Below are 6019 nucleotides of genomic sequence, written 5' to 3'. Positions count from 1 at the left end.
TGACTGAAGAACATGCTTCCAGAGTATTGACAAGGGGGTGACCTACATTTGAATTTTGTTTTTGCCACATTTGCCCCAAAATAATGAATTTGATGTTGCTTTTAAAAATAACGACATTATAATGGATTCAAACTATAAATAAGCTGCCCAGTGACAAGCCTACCAGAGGAGCTAAATTACTTCTATGCGCGCTTCGAGGCAAGCAACACTGAAGCATGCATGAGAGCACCAGCTGTTCCAGACAACTGTGTGATCACGCTCGCCGTAGCCGATGTGAGCAAGACCTTTAAACAGGTCAAAATTCACAAGGTCGCAGGCTAGATGGATTACCAGAAGGTGTACTCCGAGCATGCGCTGACCAACTGGCTAGTGTCAAAAGTTTCAACCTGTCCCTGGCAGAGTCTAATACCTACGTTTCAAGCAGACCACCATAGTCCCCGTGCCCAAGAACACCAAGGTAACCTGCCTAAATGACTACCGACCCATAGTACTCACGTCGGTAGCCATGAAGCGCTTTGAAAGGCTGGCCATGGCTCACAACACCATCAGCCCTAGACCCACTCCAATTTGCATACCGCCCCAAATGATCATCTCTATTGCACTCCACACTGCCCTTTCCTACCTAGACAAAAGGAACACCCATTTGAGAATGCTGTTCATTTACTACGTGTCCCGTGTGGCTCAGTTGGTAGAGCATGGTGTTTGCAACGCCAGGGTTCGATTCCCACGGGGGACCAGTACGGAGAGAAAATGTATGAAATGTATGCATTCACTACTGTAAGTCGCTCTGGATAAGAGCGTCTGCTAAATGACTAAAATGTAAAATGTTCAGCGTTCAACACCATAGTGCCCTCAAAGCTCATCAATAAGCTAAGGACCCTGGGACGAAACTCCTCCCTCTGCAATTGGATCCTGGACTTCCTGACGGGCCACCCCCAGGTGGTAAGGGTAGGCAACAACACATCTGCAACGCTGATCCTCAACACGTGGGCCCCTCAGGGTTAGTTCCCTCCTGTACTCCCTGTTCACACATGACTGTGGCCAAGCACGACACCAACACCATCATTAAGTTTGCCGACGACACAACGGTGGTAGGCCTGATCACCGACAACAATGAAACAGCCTATAGGGAGGTCAGAGACCTGGAAGTGTGTTGCCAGGACAACAATCTCTCCCTCAACATAACCAAGACAAAGGAGATGATGTCCTAAAGGAAAAGGAGGGCCAAGCACACCCCCATTCTCATCAATGGGGCTGCAGTGGAGCAGGTTGAGAGCTTCAAGTTCCTTGGTGTCCACATCAAACTATCAAGGTCCAAACACACCAAGACAACACCTATTCACCCACGAGACTGAAAATATTTGGCATGAGTCCTCAGATCCTCAAAAAGTTATTCAGCTGCACCATTGAGAGCATAATGACGGGTAGTAACCCAAAATGTGTTAAATCTAAATCCATTTTAAAATGAGAGATTCTTCAAAGTAGCCACCCTTTGCCTTAATGACAGCTTTGCACACTCTTGGCATTCTCTTAACCAGCTTCATGAGGTAGTCACCTGGAATGCATTTCAATTAACAAGTGTGCCTTGTTAAAAGTTTAATTTGGGGAATTTCTTTCCTTCTTAATGCATTTGAGCCAATCAGTTGTGTTGTGACATGGTACGGGTGACATACAGAAGACAGCCCTATTTGGTAAAAGACCAAGTTCATATTATGGCAAACAGCTCAAACAAGCAAAGAGAAACGACAGTCCATCATTATATTAAGACATGAAGGTCAGGCAATCCGGAAAACATCAAGAACTTTGGAAGTTTCTTCAAGTGCAGACGTAAAAACCATCAAGCGTTAAGATGAAACTGGCTCTCATGAGGACCACCACAAGAAAGGAAGACCGAGTTACCTCTGCGGCAGAGGATAAGTTCATTAGAGTTACCAGCCTCAGAAATTGCAGCCAAAATAAATGCTTCAGAGTTCAAGTAACAGACATCTCAACATCAACTGTTCAGAGGAGACTGAGTAAATCAGGCCTTCATGGCCAAATTGCTGCAAAGAAACCACTACTGAAGGACAACAATAAGAAGAAGCGACTTGCTTGGTCCAAGATGCACGATGGACATTAGACCGGTGGAAATCTGTCTTTTGGTCTGATCAGTCCAAATTTGAGATTTGTTTCCAACCGCCGTGGTCTTTCTGAGACGCAGAGTAGGTGTGGTTCCCACCGTGAAGCATGGAGGAAGTGGTGTGATGGTGCCTTGCTGGTGACACTGATTTATTTACCATTCAATGCACTCACCCAGCATGGCTACCACAGCATTCTGCAGCGATACTCCATCCCATCTGGTTTGCGCTTAGTGGGACTATCATTTGTTTTTCAACAGGACAATGACCCAACACACCTCCAGGTTGTGTAGGGGCTATTTGACCAATAAGGAGAGTGATGCATTAGATGACCTGGCCTCCACAATCAACTGACCTCAACCCAATTTAGATGGTTTGGGATGAGTTGGACCGCAGAGTCCAACATCACAACACCACGGGTAATATTACATTTCATTACATTACAACGGAACGATTTGATTAGTGTATTGTTAGCTAGCTACATAGTCGTCTTTGCTGCCTTTCTATCAAGGATAAAGGTGTAGCTCAGAAACTAACAAGGTTAGCTAGCCAGCTGTGTTCGTTCGCAGCGACGCTGTTGTTTTCCAAACAAAGTGAACACCACAGCCACTGCTAGCTAACAAACTTCACCAACTAGCAGTACTGTAGAAACTAAATACATTACAACGGAACGATTTGATTAGTGTAACGTTAGCTAGCTACATAGTCGTCTTTGTATCAAAGATAAAGGCAGCCACTGCTAGCTAGCCAACTCTACCAGCACTATCATTTTTAGTCAATACGATTTTTGCAACGTAAGCTTTCGAGTTGTGTAGTCCACTTGTGTAGCTAGCAGGACTGACTTTGTGTTAGCTAGCCAACATTTAATTACTTCTGCGTTATGAAAGGAACTAGACACGGACACGAATGATCCATTGATAGTTTGTTGTAACCAAGTATTGGTGCCAACCGTGTGTTATTGGATGCTAGCATGCTAGTTAGCTACGGCGTCATAAGTCACGGTGCACTGGGTGGGTTTCACAGAAGAATACTGTACCAAGTTATCTAGCTGAATAAACTAAGTTTGAGCCTATTCCTGGAAACATTGAACCACTGTAGTTTACATCAATTATAATTTCTAAGTTGAAGTTGGAATAGTTATATTTGAGTGTTTCAGTGAATGGTTAGTGAGGGAGGCCCTGCTCTCTCGCTTCCCCAGTTGTTTAGTTACTTTTCATTCCAATCTCCTTTGCATTAGCGTAGCCTCTCCTGTAGCCTGTCAACTATGTGTCTGTCTATCCCTGTTCTCTCCTCTCTGCACAGGCCACACAAACGCTTCACACCACATGGCCGCTGCCACTCTAACCTGGTGGTCCCAGCGCGCACGACCCACGTGGAGTTCCAGGTCTCCGGCAGCCTCTGGAACTGCCGGTCTGCGGCCAACAAGGCAGAGTTCATCTTAGCCTATGCTACCCTCCAGTCCCTCGACTTCTTGGCGCTGACAGAAACATGGATTACCACAGAAAACACTGCTACTCCTACTGCTCTCTCCTCGTCTGACCACGTGTTCTCTCACACCCCGAGAGCATCTGGTCAGCGGGGTGGCGGGACTGGAATCCTCATCTCTCCCAAGTGGACATTCTCTCTTTCTCCCCTGACCCATCTGTCTATCTCCTCCTTTGAATTCCATGCTGTCACAATCACTAGTCCTTTCAAGCTTAACATCCTTATCATTTATCGCCCTCCAGGTTCCCTTGGAGAGTTCATCAATGAGCTTGACGCCTTGATAAGTTCCTTTCCTGAGGACGGCTCACCCCTCACAATTCTGGGTGACTTTAACCTCCCTACGTCTACCTTTGACTCATTTCTCTCTGCCTCCTCCTTTCCATTCCTCTCCTCTTTTGGCCTCACCCTCTCACTGTCCCCCCCTACTCACAAGGCAGGCAATACGCTTGACCTCATCTTTACTAGATGCTGTTCTTCTACCAATCTCACTGCAACTCCCCTCCAAGTCTCCGACCACTACCTTGTATCCTTTTCCCTCTCCTCCAACACTACTCACTCTGCCCCTACTCAGATGGTATTGCGCCGTCACAACCTTCTCTCTCTCCTGCTACTCTCTCCTCTTCCATCCTATCATATCTTCCCTCTGACAATCCTTCTCCAACCAATCTCCTGATTCTGCCTCCTCAACCCTCCTCTCCTCCCTTTCTGCATCCTTTGACTCTCTATGTCCCCTATCCTCCCGGCCGGTTCGGTCCTCCCCTCCGTGGCTTGACGACTCATTGCGAGCTCACAGAACAGGGCTCCAGGCAGCCGAGCGGAAATGGAGGAAAACTAGCCTCCCTGCGGACCTGGCATCTTTTCACTCCCTCCTCTCCACATTTTCTTCCTGTTTCTGCTGCTAAAGCCACTTTCTACCACTCTAAATTCCAAGCATCTGCCTCTAACCCTAGGAAGCTCTTTGCCACCTTCTCCTCCCTCCTGAATCCCCCCCCCCCCCCTCTCTCTGCGGACGACTTTGTTAACCATTTTGAAAAGAAGGTTGACAACATCCGATCCTCGTTTGTTAAGTCAAACGACACCGCTGGTCCTGCTCACATTGCCCTACCCTATGCTTTGACCTCTTTCTCCCCTCTCTCTCCAGATGAAATCTTGCGACGGCCGGCCGCCCAACAACCTGCCCGCTTGACCCTATCCCCTCCTCTCCAGACCATTTCCGGAGACCTTCTCCCTTACCTCACCCCGCTCATCAACTCATCCTTGACCGCTGGCTACGTCCCTTCCGTCTTCAAGAGAGCGAGAGTTGCACCCCTTCTCAAAAAACCTACACTCGATCCCTCCGATGTCAACAACTACAGACTAGTATCCCTTCTTTCTTTCCTCTCCAAAACTCTTGAGCATGCCGTCCTTGGCCAGCTCTCTTGCCATCTCTCTCAGAATGACCTTTTGATCCAAAATCAGTCAGTTTTCAAGGCTGGTCATTCAACTGAGACTGCTCTTCTCTGTGTCATGGAGGCTCTCCGCACTGCTAAAGCTAACTCTCTCTCCTCTGCGCTCATCCTTCTAGACCTATCTGCTGCCTTTGATACTGTGAACCATCAGATCCTCCTCTCCACCCTCTCCGAGTTGGGTATCTCCGGCGCGGCTCACTCTTGGATTGCGTCCTACCTGACAGGTCGCTCCTTCCAGGTGGCGTGGCGAGAATCCGTCTCCGCACCACGTGCTCTCACCACTGGTGTCCCCCAGGGCTCAGTTCTAGGCCCTCTCCTATTCTTGCTATACACCAAGTCACTTGGCTCTGTCATATCCTCACATGGTCTCTCCTATCATTGCTATGCAGACGACACACAATTAATCTTCTCCTTTCCCCCTTCTGATAACCAGGTGGCGAATCGCATCTCTGCATGTCTGGCAGACATATCAGTGTGGATGACGGATCACCACCTCAAGCTGAACCTCGGGTCACGCCAAGGCTCTTAGTACTCTGGGAGGAGGACAATGGAGTTGTCAACCGTGATGGCGAGATCATGGAACGGGCAGTCCTTCCCCGGGAGGAAGAGCAGCACCGTCTTGCCGAGGTACAGCTTGAGGTGGTGATCCGTCAAATGATTCCATTTGTGTTATTTCATAGTTTTAACGTCACTATTATTCTACAATGTAGAAAATAGTAAAAATAAAGAAAAACCCTGGAATGAGTAGGTGTGTCCAAACTTTTGACTGGTACTGGACATATTACCTTGACTAACCTGTACCCACACACATTGACTCGGTACCGGTAACCCCTGTATATAGCCTCATTTTTTAATTGTTGCCCTTTTATTTGTTTACTTTCATTTATTTAGTAAGTATTTTTCTTAAAACAGCATTGTTGTTTAAGGGCTTTTAAGTAAGCATTTCACGGTAAAGTCTACACCTGTTGT

The 6019-nt window shown here is 47.4% G+C and overlaps 1 protein-coding gene across 4 annotated transcripts in view; it reads right to left on the bottom strand.

Moving 5' to 3' along the window:
• LOC106583928 (protein cramped-like) overlaps nt 1-6019 on the bottom strand; it is a 76783-nt gene that overhangs the window by 25582 nt on the left and 45182 nt on the right. The gene's annotated exons all lie outside the window — the stretch shown is intronic.

The sequence above is a fragment of the Salmo salar genome, chromosome 23 (genome assembly GCF_965601325.2).
Source record: "Salmo salar chromosome 23, fSalSal1, whole genome shotgun sequence".
NCBI classification, from domain to species: domain Eukaryota; kingdom Metazoa; phylum Chordata; class Actinopteri; order Salmoniformes; family Salmonidae; genus Salmo; species Salmo salar.
Note: the sequence above shows the minus strand (reverse complement) of the source record. Positions and strands in the feature narration are given on the sequence as shown.